We start from the raw sequence: 17,512 nt of genomic DNA on the forward strand, positions 1-17,512 counted from the left end.
GGATGGATGGATGGGCGGATGGATGGATGGGTGGTGGATAGATGGATGGATGGTGGGTGGATGGATGGTTGGATGGTGGATGGATGGATGGTGGATGGGTGAATGGATGGATGGTGGATGGATGGATGATAGATGGGTGGATGGATGTGCAGATGGATGGATAGATGGGGGATGGATGGCTGGATGGATGCATGGATGGTGGATGGATGGCCAGGTGGATGGATGGATGGGTAGATGGATGGATGGATGGATGGTGGGTGGGTGGATGGATGGATGGATGGTGGATAGATGGCCAGGTGGATGGATGGATGGGTAGATGGATGGATGAATGGATGGTGGGTGGGTGGATGGATGGATGGATGGTGGATAGATGGATGGTGGATGGATGGATGATGGATGGGCAGATGGATGGATGGTGGGTGGATGGATGGATGGTAGATGGATGCACAGATGGATGGATAGATGGATGGATGGATGAATGGTTGATGAATGGATGGAAGGATAGGTGGGTAGATAGATGAGTGGGTGGGTGGGTGGATAGATGGATGGATAGATGGGCATGTGAATGGGTGAATGAACCGATAGGTGGGTAGGCAGATCGATGGATACATGTGTGACTAGAAGGATAAGCGAGTTCATGGGCAGATGGGGAGGTGCATGGGTGGATGCATGGATAGATGGATGCGTGTGACTGAACATCCATTGAACCCTACTTTCTGAGGACTGGGCTGTCTGTTACACTCCTCAAACTGTTTTCCAAATGTCTCTCTTACATCACTTTTCTCTTTCTCTTTGTTCTCAAGAAGTTCTTGCCTGTAACCTTTATTTCTGGACATAATTGCAAACAACCTTACATTGTTATTTAAATTCCTCATGTTTACACATTTAGCTTATAAATACTTTCAGAGGCTAACGCTGCCTTTGAACCACAGACTCACTACCAGAGTGGTAAATCAACTGTACATGAACCCCTGTGGACTTGGCAATGTTCTGATCATTAAGATAATGAGGCCAGGCGTGGTGGCTCACGCCTGTAATCCCAGTACTTTGGGAGGCAGAGGAGTTCAAGACCAGCCTGGGCAACATAGGGAGACCGCATCTCTACAAAAATAAAAAAAAATCAGCTGGGCATGGTGGTGGGCACCTGTAATCCCAGCTACTCGGGAGGTTGAGGCAGGAGAATCACTTGAACCTGGAAGGTGGAGGTCGCAGTGAGCCAACATTGTGCCATTGCACTCCAGCCTGGGCAACAAAAGTGAAACTCTGTCTCAAAAAAATAAAAAATGAGCTGGGCATGGTGGCACATGTCTGTAGTCTCAGCTACTCAGGAGACTAAGGCAGGAGGATTGCTCGAGCCCAGGAGGTGGATGCTGCAGTGAGCCACGATTGCACCCTGCACTCCAGCATGGGCAATAGAAGGAGATCCCATCTCAAAAAACCAAATGAAAACAAAAGATAATGAAGTGTTCTGCCTGAGCTCTTCTGGGGAATTGGGCCTGCTCTGGGATGCATTCTGCAGAGATGTCCCTGCCTGGTCTTTAGACATAAGGGGCCTCACTGGAACCCTTTGAAGCTCCCCATTGCCCCTGGCCCAGCCTCTCCTTGGCCCACCCATACCTGTGCCCCCACTCTCCTACCCTAACCCTCCCAGCCTCACCTCACTCTGTGCCATCTGCACCCCTGCCCCTCCAGTCACTCTGGTCTCCTTCTAGCTCCCCAGAGGTGCCATCTTCCCTTCTGCCACAGGACCTTTGCCATGCAGTTTCCTGTCTTTGCCTCATTGACCATGCATCCTTCAGTCTGGAGCTCAGCTGTCACTTCCTCGGGGTCCCTGCCAGGGTCAGCCCTCACGCACCCTCTCCTTGTCTTCTCTGTGCTTGCTTGGCTGTCTGTCATTAGCCAGGTGAGTATCTGGTTTACCTCCCCTTCCCCCTCTCAGCTGGAGGCTCCATGAGGACAACCCCAGCCAGGTTTCCCACATCAGGTATCTACAGAGCCCCAGAAAAAGGGCTCCTGGAAGGCAGGTGTGGGGGGTGGGGCTGGCTGAACTCTACTGCCATCTGATGCCCTGAGTGGAGAGTGCATCAGGCTGCCCCATGCACCTGCCAGTCCCTGCCTGCCTGGGGTCAGGGTCAAGTCAGCTTCTTAGCCTGATCTAGCGTTCAGGAGAGACAGCCTACCGGCTCAGGTACAGACACAGCCAGTACTCCGGGGAGCTCCATCTTGTGGAACAGCATCTGGGGAGGCATCTGGCTTTGCCATCAGTTATGAAGACCTACCCTGCCACGTACTCATAAGAGCCGGCCTCCCACCACAGGAGGCCATCAAGGTCAGGAAGACTCCAGGGAGTTCTGCCGCAGGGAGACAGGATCCTTACCAGCTCTCCTGGAAACACTGGAGCATTTCCCCATCCCCGTGGCCACACAAGGCCTGCTGAGTTCCAGGACCCCAGTGAGAGGCCCAGGAGCAAGAGGCAATAACCAAGGTGGGGAGGGAAGGGTCGAGGAGGCCGCAGCTGCCTCTACTCAATGGGGCATCAGTCCCAACTGCCAGTCCCCAACTGAGCAACCCAGAAAGTCAATTTTCTTCCCTAAGCCCTGTCTACAAAAAGAGAGGGAGCTGGCAGTTAAGCAAGAGGACAAAATAAAGGCATCCATATTGAAAAAGAGAAGCAAAGTCAGCTCTGTTTGCAGATGACATGATCTTGTACATAGAAAATCCTAAGGAAGCCACTGAAAAAAACATTAGAACTAGCAGTTTGGGAGGCTGAGGTGGGAGGATTGCTTGAGCCCAGGAGTTCAAAACTATCCTGGGCAACATAGCAAGACCCCAGCTCTGCAAAAACATAAAAAATTTGGCAGGCATGGTGGCACATGCCTGTAGTCCCAGCTACTTGCGAGGCTGAGAAAGGAGGATCACTTGGGCCCAGGAGGTCAAGGTTGCAGTGAGCTGTGATCACACCACTGCACTCCAGCCTGGGTGACAGCCAGACCCTGTCCCAAAATGAACAAATAACAAGTATTAGAGCTAATAAATGAGCACAACAGAGCTACAAGCTACAAGATCAACATGTGAAAATCAGCAAGCCAAAATGACATGAAGAGAACAATTCCGTAACACTTAGGAGTCAAGAAAATCAGCACAAAACACATATTCTGAAAACTACAATACATTGTTGAAAGAAATTTTAAAAGACTTAAAGAAATGAAAAGACCTCCTGTGTTCATGGATTGGAAGCCTGAATATTTTTAAGATGACATTACTGCCCAAATTGATTTTTATTTGCATTTCTTTGATGTTATTTTTATTTCCAAATGATTTTTAATTTCAATTTCACTGGTATGGCAGATTCAACACAACCCCTATCAAATTCCCAATTACCTTCTTTGAAGTCAAGCAATATTGAAGAAAAATAATAAAATTAGAGAACTCATACTTTCAATATCAGCACTCACTACAAAGCTACAGTAATCATGACGGTGTGGTGCTGGAATAAGGATAGACTTACAGATTAATGGAATAGAATAGAGAGGCCAGAAACAAACTCTCACATTTACGGGCAACTGGCTTTTGACAAGGGTGCCAGGCACATTCAACAGGGAACTTGTTGAAACAGTCTTTTCAACAAATGGTGTCGAGAAAACTGAATATCCACATGCATAAGAATGAAGTTGTATCCTACCTCACACTATATACAAAAATTAACACAAAACTAATTGATATAGTTTGTCTATTTGTCCCCATCCAAATCTCATGTTGAATGACCAGCCCCAGCGTTAGAGGGAGGGCCTGACGGGAGGTGTCTGGGTCATGGGGGCAGACCGCGTATGGCTTGGTGCTGTCTTTGCAATAGCGAGTGACTTCTCATGAGATCAGGTAATTTAGAAGTATGTGGCACACCCGCTTTGCTCCCATCCTCACTGTGTCTGCCGCCACTTCTATTGTCACTATGATTGGAAACTTGCTGAGGCCTTCCAAGAAGTAGATGCCACTATGCTTCCTGCATGGCTTGCAGAACCATGAGTCAGCAAAACTTCCCTTTTTTTTCTGAGACAGAGTCTTGCTCTGTCACCCAGGCTGGAGTGCAGTGGCACCCTCTCAGCTCACTGTAGCCTCTTGCCTCCTAGGTTCAAGCAATTCTCCTGCCTCAGTCTCCCAAGTAGCTTGGACTACAGGCGTGCACCACCACAACTGGCTAATTTTTGTATTTTTAGTACAGATGCGATTTCACCATGTTGGCCAGGATGGAAACTTCTTTTCTTATAAATTATGCAGCCTTGGCCAGGCGCAGTGGCTCACGCCTGTAATCCCAGCACTTTGGGAGGCTGAGGGGGGCGAATCATGAAGTAAGGAGTTCGAGACAAGCCTGGCCAACATGGTGAAACCTCATCTCTACTAAAGATACAAAAAATGGCCAGGCACGGTGGCTCATGCCTGTAATCCCAGCACTTTGGGAGGCTGAGGTGGGCAGATCACAAGGTCAGGAGATCAAGACCATCCTGGCCAACATGGTGAAACCCCATCTCTATTAAAAATACAAAATAAATAGCTGGGCATGGTGGCTTATGCCCGTAGTTCCAGCTACTTGGGAGGCTGAGGCAGGAGAATTGCTTGAACCCAGGAGGCAGAGATTGCAGTGAGCTGAGATCACACCACTGCACTACAGCCTGGGCAACAATGTGAGACTGTCTCAAAATAAAAAAACATGCAAAAAATCAGTCGGGCATGGTGGCATGCACCTGTAATCCCAGCTACTCAGGAGGCTAAGGCAGGAGAATCACTTGAAACTGGGAGGCGGAGGTTGCAGTGAGCTGACATCAGGCCATTGCACTTCAGCCTGGGCGACAGAGTGAGACTCCGTCTCAAAAAAAAAAAAAAGAATTATGCAGTCTCAGGTATTCCTTTATAGCAATGCAGGAACAGCCTAATACAGAAAATTGTTATCAAGGAGTGGGGCATTGTTATAAAGATAGCTGAAAATGCAGAAGCAACTTTGGAAATGGGTAACGGGCAGAGGTTGGTAGAGTTTGGAGGGCTCAGAAGAAGACAGGATGATGAAGGAAGCTTTGGAACCTCTTAGAAACAGGTTAAACAGTTGTGACCAAAATGTTGATAATGACAAGAACAATGAAGTCCAGACTGCCAAGGTCTGAGATGGAAATGAGGTCCTCTATTGAGAACTGGAGCAAAGGTCACCCTTGTTATGCCTTAGCAAAGAACTTGGCTGTATCCTGTTCATGCCCCAGGGATCCGTGGTCGTTTGAACTTCAGAGTGATAATTTAGAGTATCTGCTGGAAGAAATTTCTAAGCAGCAAAGCATTTAAGAAGTGACCAGCTGCTTCTAACAGTCTAACTCAGATGCAGGAGCAAAGAAATGACTTAAAGTTGGAACTTACATTTAAACAGGAAGCAGAGCGTAAAAGTTTGGAAAATTTGTGGACTAGTCATGTGGCAGAGAAAGAAAAAGCTCCTTTTTTTTTTGAGTTGGAGTCTCACTCTGTTGCCTAGGCTGGAGTGCAGTGGTGCAATCTTGGCTCACTACAACCTTGGCCTTCCGGATTCAAGCAATTCTCCTGCCTCAGCCTCCCAAGTAGCTGGGACTGCTGGTGTGTGCCTCCATGCTCAGTTAATTTTTGTATTTTTAGTAGAGATGGGGTTTCACTATGTTGGCCAGGCTGGTCTTGAATTCCTGACCTCGTGGTCTGCCTGCCTTGGCCTCTCCAAGTGCTGGGATTACAGGCATGAGCCACTGCACCTAGCCAAAAAAGTTCTTTTGGGAGAGAAATTCAAGCAGGCAGCAGAAGAACCACTAGATAGAGAAATCTGCGTAACTGAAAAGGAGCCAAGTGCTACTAGCCAAGACAATGGGGAAAAGGGCTCAAATGCATTTTGGAGACCTTTGCAGCAGCCCCCCTCCCATTACAGGCCCAGAGGTCTAGGAGGACAGAATGATTTTGTAGGCCAGGCCAAGGGCCCCACTGTCCTTCACAGCCTTGGGACACGGCTCTCATATCCAGGCAGCTCCAGCTCCAGCCATGGCTCAAAGGTGCCCAGGTACAGCTCAGGCTGCCACTTTGGAGAATGCAAGCTGTAAACCTCAGCAGCTTCCACATGGCATTAAGCCTAGAGGTTCACAGAATGCAAGAGTGAAGAATGTTTGGCAGCCTCTGCCTAGATTTCAGAAGCTGTATGGGAAAGCCTGGGTGCCCAGGCAGAAGCCTACTGCAGGGACAGAGCTCCCACAGAGAGCCTCTATTAGAGCAATGCCAAGGGGAAATGTGGAATTAGAGCCCACACAGAGTCCCCACTGGCTAATGGAGCTGTCAGAAGGGCACCACCATCCTCCAGACCTCCAGAATGGTAGATCCACCATCCTCTAGACCTCCAGAATGGTAGATCCACCAGCAGCTTACACCCTGCACCTAGAAAAGTGACAGACACCCAACTCCAACTAGTGAGAGCAGCCCTGGGGGCTGAACTCTGCAAAGCCACAGGGGCAGAGCTGCCCAATGCTTCGGGAGCCCACCCCTTGCACCAATATGTCCAGGATGTAGAACATGGAGAGGAGATTATTTTGGAGATTTAAGATGTAATGAGGCCAGGCACGGTGGCTCACACCTGTAATCCCAGCATTTTGGAAGGCTGAGGTGGACAGATCTTCTGAGGTCAGGAGTTCAAGACCAGCCTGGTCAACATGGTGAAACCCTGTCTCTACTAAAAATATAAAAATTAGCTGGGCATAGTGGGGGGCGCCTGTAATCCCAGTTACCTGGGAGGTGGAGGCAGGGGAATCACTTGAACCCGGGAGGTAGAGGTTGCAGTGAGCCGAGATCACACCAGTGCACTCAAGCCTAGGCAACAAGAGCGAAACTTCATCTCAAAACAAAACAAAAACAAACAAAAAATAAAATAACATAAATGACAGCCCTGCTGGGTTTCAGACTTGCACGGTGCTCGCAGCCCCTTTCTTTTAGACAATTCTCTCTTTTGGAATGAGAATGTTTACCCAGTGCCTGTACCCTCATTGTATCTTGGAAGTAAATCACTTGTTTTTTCATTTTACAGGTTCATAGGTGGAAGGGACTTGCCTTGTCTCAGATGAGACTTTGGCCTTTTGAGTTAAAGCTGGAATGAGGCTGGACATGGTGGCTCACACCTGTAATCCCAGCACTTTCAGAGGCTGAGGCAGGTGGACTGCTTGAGACAGGAGTTAAAGACCAGCCTGGACAACATGGCAAAACCCTCTCTCTACTAAAACAAAAATTAGCCAAGCGTGGTGGCACACACCTGTGATCCTAGCTACTTGGGAGACGGAGAGGCTCTATCTTAAAAAAAAAATTGCTGGGATGAGTTACAACTTTGAGGAAATGTTGGGAAAGCATGATTGTATTTTGCAATGTGAGAAGGACATGAGATTTGGGAGCGGTCAGGGGCAAGAATGATATAGTTTGCATATTTGTCCCTGCTCAAATCTCATGTTGAGTTGTAATGTCCGATGTTGGGGGGGGGCCTGGTGGGAAGTGCTTGCATCACGGGCCCAAACACCTCCTAATTGGTCCCTCGTGGCTTCGTACTATGTTTGTGATAGTGAGTTCTTGGAGACCTGGTCATTTAAAAGTGTGTGACATGCCCTCCCCCTGCCCCTCCCCCTGTTTTCGCCATGTGATGTGCCTGCCCCCCTTTCTCCCTCCGCCATGACTGGAAGCTTCCTGAGGCCTCCCCAGAAGCAGATGCTGCTATGCTTGCTGTATAGCCTGCAGGACCATGAGCCAAATAAACCTCTTTTCTTATAAATTACAGTCTCAGGTGTTCCTTGAAAGCATTGAAAGAATGGCCTAACATACTAATCAAAGTCCTAAATGTAAGGGCAAAAACTGCAAAACTCTTAGAAGAAAGTAGGCATAGACCTCTGATTAGGCACTCCAGCCCCGCCCTGTGTGCTCTTCCCGTGAGAAGACCTACCATCATCAGTCTCAGCACCCTCCTTCAAGCCCCAAATGCAGATTCCCAGGAGGGAATTAGCTGGCCCAGCATAGGGACTGGTTCCCCTGGCCAGGTGACCATCCCATCCAATCAGTGGTGACCAAGGAGATGACCGGGCAGCAGAGCCATGGCCGTAGGAGCCCCCAACCAGCAGGCGCATGGGTTGGACGAACAGCAGCTTCCCAAAGGGCGTGTACAACTCTCCACACATGGCGCACGAGGACACTGTTGAGGGCACAGATTACAGTGAATACTGACATCCTCTCATGGCAGAGGCAGAGAGGTGCTGCCCAGATCCCCATCCAAGGAAGGACGACACCCTCCAGCCGGGGGTGGGGAAAGCTGGCAGCCTCCAGATGACCATCTCAAGCCACGTCAAGTTCTTCTCCAGCGACCCAAGTCACTACAGAGCAAGGTGGTGGAGCAGAGACAGCTGTTTCTGCAGGCAGCAAGATGGGTTTGTGGTCAGGACTGCACTCCACGTGGTCAGTGACAAGGACGCTCCCTAGTTCGAGGTGCACAGCCAGCCTGGCCAGCCCGACTGTTTTTGCTCCCCCTGCAATCACCTGGGAGAATGAGAGGGCGCAGAGCCCTGCACCACAATCCAAGCTGATTAGGTTCTTAAAATGTGTGGTGAGGGGGAGGATAATAAAATTGGTGGGTTGTTAACTAAGTCGCATTGACTTAGAGATGGATAATGACAAGCTGAGGGCAATTAGCAAACAATTGAAGACTAAGTGTGAGAGCTTCCAAGAAGCTCCCCCGCCCGCGGGCAGCGAGCAGAGCAAGCTCACGGTCAAGTCCAGACTCCACAGCCACAGTGGCTGAAGGCAGAGATGGCCCAGCAGCCAATGGAGTCACCGCTCAGGCCACCAGGAGCCCTGGCTGGGAGCCCTGGGACACCCGCTGGGGGTGGGGCCCACGAGTGTGCAGATGGTGCTGAGCAGTTTGTAGCATTTGACCCCTCAGACGCCCCCTTCCCCTTCAAGAGCCCACCGCTCCCCAGAATTCTGTAATGCAGACTTCCTTCCCCTACGGGACCACAGGCTCCTCCTCTCTGAGAGATGTCCTGAATCCTCTCTGGGCCACCAGACTCGTCATAGCAGAGCCCAGCTGGTGACACACCAGGCTGGCAATGAGGAAAGAGGCCACACCCAAGGGGGGCTGCCAGGCTCAGTCAGTGTATGCTGCCAAGACTGGGGCACACTGGTGGCATTGGATTCCAAGGGTGTTCAGGGCCCTCTGGGCATCATGGCACCCCCTGGCCCCATTGTTTCTGTGCATGGACAAGCACGGCCACCCAACCTGACAAAGTCCAGTGGCCACGGCTCGGGGAAGGAGCGTGAGGCCCCAGGACCTGCAGTGGTGACAGCCGAGGCAGGAGAGTGCAGGAGGGAGAGCACACATGCCAGGTGGGTCCCCAGCTCAGCCACAGCAATGGGGGCTCATCTGCCCACCTCCATGCTCTGTCTTCCCTCCGGAAGGGGCTGGGTAGGCTTTGGGGGAGCAGCCCCAGCCCAGGCACCAGACAAAGGCCCTGGGGCACAAGGGTGGATGGTACAGAAATGTACCACTCAGATCTCCCTTTAGAAAAGGACCAGGCCCAGGGGCTCACGCCTGTAATCCCAGTGACTTGGGAGGCTGAGAAAAGAGGACAGCTTGAGCCCACTGGTTCAAGACCTGCAGAGGCAACGGAGGGAGACTCCGTCTCTACAAAATATTGAAAAAAAAAAAAAGAGAATGATTAGCAGGATGTGGTGGCACGTGCCTGTAGTCCCAGCTACTCAGGAGGCCGAGGCAGGAGAATCGCTTGAGCCTGGGAAGTCAAGGCTGCAGTGAGCCATGATCACACCACTGCACTCCAGCCTGAGTGGCACAGCAAGTCTCTAAAAAAAAAGAAAAAGAAAGAGGCCAGGCCCGACGGATCACACCCGCCTGGGAGGCCAAGGCAGGTGGATCACTTGAGGTCAGGAGTTTGAGACCAGCCTGGCCAACATGATGAAACCCCATATCTTAAAAATACAAAAACAGCCAGGTGTGGTGACACATACCTGTCGTCTTAACTACTTGGGAGGCTGAGCCATAAGAATCACAGAACCCTCAGATTTCGGGAGCCGAAATCGTGTCACTGCACTCCAGCCTGGGCCACGGAGTAACACTCTGTCTCAAAAATAAATAAATTAATAAATATATTTTTTAAAAAAGAGAGACTTGCTGCCCAGCTCCTCTTCCAGGGGTTACCTGCCTGTTCCCCAGTTTCCTGCCTGCAGCTGTTAGAGCCTTGAGGGTTGCCTCTGATTTTGCTGAGGTGGTGCCTGCTGGGGTGTCTGCTGGGGTGTCTGCTGGGGTGCCTGCTGGGGCGTCTGCTGGGGCGTCTGCTGGGGCGCCTGCTGGGGTGCCTGCTGGGGTGTCTGCAGCCAGTGACTGGGTCAGGCCGTAGCAGTAGGACCAGCCACCTCTGCCCCATCAGGGCTCCTGTACCGGCCACTTTTTCCTCCCAGCTCACCGAGCTCCTCCTCGGCAGCCCGGCAGGACTGTGTGAGACCCGCATCTCAGCCAGCAAGCTCCAGCCCAGCCTGCTTCCCCCAAGCTTCCTCTGACGGTGTTACCCTCCCACTAACCATTTGTACCCTCAGCTCCAGCTCTCAGGGGCTGCTTCCCAGAGAAACCAGCCCGCAGCCCTCTCACTTGGCCTTTCTTTTTCAAGTTTTTAGTTTTCTTGAGACAGGGTCTCACTCTGTCTTCCAGGCTGGAGTGCAGTGGCACAATCTCAGCTCACTGCCACCTCCACCTCCTGGCTCAAGCGATCTGCCCGCCTCAGTCCCGAGCTGGGTCTACAGGCGCATGCCACCACACCCGGCTAAATTTTGTATTTGTTGTAGAGATGAGGTTTCATCATGTTGTCCAAGCTGATCTTGAACTCCTGGGCTTAAGTGATCTGCCCGCCTCAGCTTCCCAAAGTGCTGGGATTACAGGCATGAGCCACCATGCCCGGCCCAGCCTTTTAAAAATTTTATTTATGTATTACTGTATTTATTTATTTTAGAGATAGGATCTTGCTCTGTCACTCAGGCTAGAGTGCAGAGGCAAGATCATAGCTCACTGTAACCTTGAATTCCTGGGTTCAAGAGATCCTCCCACCTCAGCCTCCTGAATAGCTGGGACTACAGGCACATGCTACTATGCCCAGCTAATTTTAATTTTAGTAGAGACAGGGTCTTACTATGTTGCCCAGGTTGCTCTCAAAGCCCTGGCCTCAAGCAATCCTCCTGCTTTGGCCTCCCAAAGCACTGAGATTATAGGTGTAAGCCACCGCACCTGATCTCACCTGGCCTTTGTTGATGACCAGCAGGAAAGTCAGACAGGGTTCACTTATCCACTCAGCAAATATCTGGGCAGGATGTGTAACACTGTGCCTAAGACCATGGGTTCTCCAACCTGGGTTTGTCACCTGTCTCTGCTGGGACAGTGGGTCCCCAGTTCCCTGGCTATAAAATGGGGACACCCATAAACCTGTTCCAGAGTGTCGCCTTGACACATGAACTTCTCAGCATGGTGCACTGCACACACTCAACTATTATGAATTTTTTCTGCTGTTATTTTCAATTTCTTCCTGCATCCACTTCAAGGTTTTGGGGATGTGAGAGCTTTACTACTCAGAAATTAGAATGCCTGGTCTGACGAGCACTGGGGGAGGGATGGTACCAAGAAGACTGAGGATCTGGAGTGGTGAGATCTGGGGGTTTCAGAGCGGATGGCTGCTATTCTCATGCACATATATGGCTGGCTGGTAAAGGGCAGGTTGCGTGTGTGGCAACCTCTGCGTGGCTCTTCCCAGGGGCTGCCGCCCCCTGCCCTCATATGAAAGCAGCCTCTATCTGCCTTGCTCATTCGTGCCCGGGGCAACTGCTGTCAGGCAGAGCGGACCCTTGGTTCCGAGGCACTCATCTGAGCAGGGAGATGCCTTCATCCCCGGATGGAGGAACAGCCCCACTGAGACACCAACACCCTGTCCCCAGCCACAACCAGTATCTTAGAAATGAGGGCTCTGCCTCGCACACGGCTCCTGGGAACAGGACGTGTGGCAGCCAATGTGGCAAACAGTTTGGCAGCTTCTCACACAATCAAACATCGAATCACCACGTGACCCTACAACTGCACTCCTGGGTATGCACCCAGGAGAAATGAAAACATATGTCCACACAAAACACACACATGTTCATAGCAGTGTGATTTGTAACCGCTCGAAAGTGGAAACACGCCACAGGTTCATTGGCTGGTGGGTGCATGGATAAGCAGCTTCACGTGCTGGAGCCTCACTCAGCCCCGCAAGGAAAGAGGCCCCCACACCGCACAGGCACACGTTGAAACCAAGAGACGCGATACGTGGAGGGGCCGGGCACAGAAGGCCACCTGAAAGCGTATGACTCCGCTTACAGGAGATGCCCCGAAAAGGCAAATCCATCAGGACAAAGGGGAGACCAGTGGCCGCCTAGAGGAAGGAGATGAGGAAAGTCCACTAATGGGCATGGTGTTTCTTTCGTCTTTTTTTCAACCTCTGCTTCCTGGGTTCAAGCGATTCTTCTGCCTCAGCCTCCCGAGTAGCTGGGATTACAGGAATGCACCACCACACCTGGCTAGTATTTATATTTTTAGTAGAGATGAGGTTTCACCATATTGCCCAGGCTGGTCTTGAACTCTTGACCTCAAGTGATCCACCTGCCTTGGTCTCCCAAAGTGCTAGGATTACAGGCATGAGCCACCGCGCCTGGCCTGGGGTTTCATTTTGGGGTGATGAAAATATTCTGGAATTAGTGGTGATAGTTGCACAACTCTATGAATATACTAAACATCAGTGAACTGTACATTTTTTTTTTTTTTTGAGGCAGAGTCTTGCTCTTTCACCCAGGCTAGAGTGTAATGGCACAATCTTGGCTCACTGCAACCTCCGCCCCCCAGGTTCAAGCGATTCTCCTGCCTCAGCCTGACAAGTAGCTGGGACTACAGGCATGCACCACCACGCCCGGCTAATTTTTTTGTATTTTTAGTAGAGACGGGGTTTCACCATGTTGGGCAGGCTGGTCTTGAACTCCTGACCTCAAATGATCCATGCAACTCAGCCTCCCAAAGTGCTGGGATTCCAGGTGCGAGCCACCGCGCCCAGCCAGAACTGTGTATCTCCAACGGGTGAATATTATAGTATGTAATAAAAAACGTTAATAAAGCTGTTAGACACATAAATGAATGGGGCACAAGTTCTGGTTCAACCAGCACAGAAGGGCCAGACTCGGAGGTTTGTGGTGTGTGGGGAACGCCATTTGTAGACATGTTGTGGCCCGAATGCAGCAAGGCTCCAGGGCAAACGGGGTTTCCACGTTGCGGTGCTTGGGAAAGACAAACACGTATTCGTGTCTATCTGCGACTGCCTGTCTCAACGAGACGAGCCACCAGAAATGTCTCAGGCACCATCCTCCCCGCCCAGCTCCCGGTACCTGCTGGAAAAGCATGGGGCAGCCCTGCACTGCAATGACTTCTTCTCCCCGGGCCCAGGCCCTGCCCCTTCTGCCACACACACTCCCCCGCGCACCCAGTTATGGGCTTCACCGCCAGGGTCTGCCTTGGTGGGCCCGTGTGGGTGCCTGCTGGCTTCCGACGCACATCATTTCTTGCCACACAAAGCCTTAATCCAGCCTTACTCTCAGGGTGGTGAAGGCAGCGACAGAAGGAAAGGATTACGGTGTTAACAAGTCGGAACTGAACATAAGTAAAAATAACCACGTGTCCTGGCAGAATGCTTTCCATCTGACGGCGAGAATGTCTCAGTGCACGGACGAGGGTCCTCGGGTGTGCTGCTGGGTGAGGACAGGCTTCGGGAGGCCTGGCACACCTCTCCCGACATGTGCAGCGCGTCTTTATTTATATGACCTTATTCCCAGGGCCGTGGCTCTGCCCAGCAGGCACTCATGCCGCATCAGGCCGGAGTAAAGACAAGTGCCCAGCCTGGCTGGGATGCACCCAGAGGCCTCTTGGGTTACCATGGCAACTCTCTAGGATGCACCCAGCATCCTTTGCATGGAGTTAAGGGAGGATAAAATGTAAGAGGAGAGACCCTTGAAGAAGGAGCTGCTTCCTTCCCTCATGCCCAGCGCCAACCTCAGGTGGGTCTCCATCTGGACATCTGCAGAGCATGAGCTCTAAGTGCAGACATCGCGTCTGGGCTTTGTCCCCTCCTGCCGTTCACTACCCACCCCCTAGCCTGAAAGCTGAGCACAGGGGACCACGAGGGAGGAGGCCTGGACGTTGAGCACCCAGGGTTAGCAGCCAGCAGACTCGGACAGGAATCCCAGCCCTGCCACGTGCTGGCGTGTGACCCTGACTGTCACCTCGCCTAGGATGAGTGCCTGGTTTCCTCCCCTCTGAAGGTGCACCCCCATATCCGGAGGGCTGTGGAGGGGTTAGGGGAGGAACCGCATGGCCGGCTTGGGCACTGGGTCTGGCACTGAGTGGTGGGAGTGGGCTTGTGGGCACTCAGTAAGACAATGGGAGATTGACTTAGAAGGGGCCTTTCAGCATTTACTTTCTATCCAAGTAGAACACAGGGCCAGGGACTGTTACCCCACCCCAGCCGTTCCTGAAAGGCCAGGCAGCAGGGCCCTCACAGCCCCCGGGAGAGGAAAACTACCTGCCTCCCGCTGGCGGCCCGTCCTCTGTTCCACTAGGATCTCTCAGCATTTTCTCCTGCATTTCTTAGGTGACAGCTCCAGGGCTGGCCCTATCAGAACCCAACATTTCGAGAGCTGGCGTGAGGATCTGCCCAGGTTCTCATCAGCTCGTACTGCACCTGGTAACCACAGAGGCTGCGGCTAGGGGCTCCTCACGCCAGGAAGCTTGGCTGTTGGGGTGGGAGGGGGAGAAAGGGAGGTGGAAAGGGGAGAGGCGGGAGGGGGAGAGGGAGGGGAAGAGGGAAGAGGGGTTGACGATGCCTGAACTTCAACCCACCGGTGCTCATCGAGCCTCCTGGGAAAACAGCCCTGCAGAGCCCCGTCAGGAGGAAATGAATTTTAACTGGATTCACAGAAAGCAGGTCAGACCTCCGAGAGAATTCCTGATTGTGCAAGATCAACTCCGCCCTCCTGCTTCACCTTACTGCCCAGCCACCTGTGGGTCCCTGTGCCTAGGACGCCCTCCCTGGGCCTCACTGTCCCATTCCCTGCCTGGAAGCTCTCCTAGCAAAGCTGGTGCTGAGCCTTCGCACCAGGCGCACCTGCCCCCTCCTCAGCTCCCTCCCAGCGGCGCTGTCACACCTGTGCAGTTGGAGGGTCTTCCTGGGGGTGGGGGGAGAGCCTGAGGAAGGCCTGAGGCCTGCAGGGCCTCCCTAAGCCCCTGTCCTGTGCCAAATTCTGAATGAGGGGAGGGGACAGTTGGGTCCTGTCTCAGCAGCATGCTACCGCACTTCAGACCACTGACTTTTTAATCAGTGCACCAGCCATTGTTAATGCCCTCTGAATTAACTCACCTGCGTTGTGTGGCTTTCACTGAGCAGTGACACCTGTGAAATCAATGGCTGTGCCAGTCACTCTTGCTCAGGGGTACGTTAGAGGGTTTTCTGTGGTGGGGCACCTTACCTGTGGCGGGAGGCTGGCCTGTGCCATCCCAGCTAGACTGGTGATGCAATGTGGAGCAGGGGTCCTGCCTCTGTGTCTTCCCACCCGTCACTGGGGACTGCTGCCTGCTCCTACACAGCGGGCATGTACTGAGTGGCTTCTGGCTGCAGCAGAAACGTCTCCAGCTGCCTCTGGGGCCCTCTGTGCACCCAGTTCCTACACAGCCCTGCAGAGTAGCCCCTGGTTACTCTCGGAGCCCTTCACAGGCGTGATCTTCCAGGGTCCTACATACACCAGTGAGATGGGCAGGCAAACGGAGAAACTAAGGCTCAGGGATTCCCAGAAGCCCCAGCTCATTTCTCTAGATCCTTGGGCTCGCTGGACTAAAGCTTGGTGATTACAATGTGGGTGGGCTTTTCAGACCTGTACACAGTTAAGAGCTGTTTATAGTGGAGACACTGGATACACGTGCCCCAGGCTGGGAAACAAACCTGCCAGTGAACTTATAGGTCGATTTAGGCCTCGCACAACTGCCCGCCTCAGACCTCTCCCAAGAGCCCTCCACTTTGGGCAGGACACCAAGGAATGAATGGCAGGGCCTGCATTCCTGGACCTGGGGACTGTGTATATTTTTAGCCTCTGCCTTCCTGGGCATTTGCAGGGCGGCTGATGTTCTCAGGGAGCCACCAGCTGCACACCCAAAGGCTGGGCGGGCACTCGGAGGTCTCTGGGAACCTCACCCTCCCTGCCCTCAGTCCTGGAGCTCAGAATCCAGCTCCCCTATCAAGGCAGAATCAGCTCCTGCTAGTGAAGCATGCACCCCACCCCCAACACAGTCAGAAGCTTGTGGTTCAGAAACTAGGAGGCACGAGGTACACCGTCTCTTGTCTTGGACTTCCTCACTTGGAAAGTGGGGTGGGGTGGGGGGTACAAGGACTCTGACTTCATCAGGTCAGTTCACTGAGGTGCTCAGGAGACCTGGTTGGCACCTCGTCCTGACAGGTGCATCCTGCAAGTCCAAGTGGGGAAGGCTGTGCAGTGTTGAGAGCTGAGAGTCCAGGGGGCGCTTCCTAGGGCCAGATGCCAGTCGCTGGAGACCTGTCTCCCCTGGGTGGGGCTGACACCATGGCTTTGCTGTCTTTGCTCTCTTTCTGCACACGATGTTCCAGGAGCCAAGAAGCCATTCCGGAATGTCCGGGTAAATCTTAGCAGATTAAACTGAATTTTCCCTCTTCTCTTCTGCTTCCTGTGTCCCCTTCCTCAAACTTGTCACTGTTCTCTTACTGGCCATTGCCGGGCTCTGCTGGGAGCAGGTTGGCTTCCCTTTTGTGAAGAGACAAGCGACCGTGTGATACGGCCCTAAGCCTGTGGAGGATGCCTCCAGGCCAGCCTGCAACTTTCCTGAGTGTGACTCTCCCGCACTGGGCCTATTTCCCCCTCTGTCAAATGGGGAGTCACAGCACCTATCCTGCCTGGCAGGTAAGAAGTTCTCAGCGTAGTCAGAAATACATTTTAGGTTCTTACCACGTCTATACTCAAAACAAATAGGTGAAATAAATACTTCACAAAATAATACTTATTCTCGCCATGGAAGATAGTTCTTTTCTTTTCCTTTTTTTTTTTTTTTTTTTTGAGATGGAGTCTCATTCTATTGCCCAGGCTGGAGTGTAGCATCCTGATCTTAGCTTCACTGCAACCTCTGCCACCCGGGTTCAAGCAATTCTCCCGCCTCAGCCTCCCAGGTAGCTGGAATTACAGGAGCCTGCCCCCGTGCCTGGCTAATTTTTTTATTTTTAGTAGACACGGGGTTTCACCATCTTGGCCAGGCTGGTCTTGAACTTCTGACCTTGTGATGCACCCACCTCGGCCTCCCAAAGTGCTGGGATTACAGGCATGAGCCACCACGCCACACCTTCTGATATTT

This window comes from Aotus nancymaae, unplaced genomic scaffold (assembly GCF_030222135.1).
Source record: "Aotus nancymaae isolate 86718 unplaced genomic scaffold, 86718_ANA_hifiasm-v0.15.2.pri h1tg000029l, whole genome shotgun sequence".
NCBI lineage: Eukaryota > Metazoa > Chordata > Mammalia > Primates > Aotidae > Aotus > Aotus nancymaae.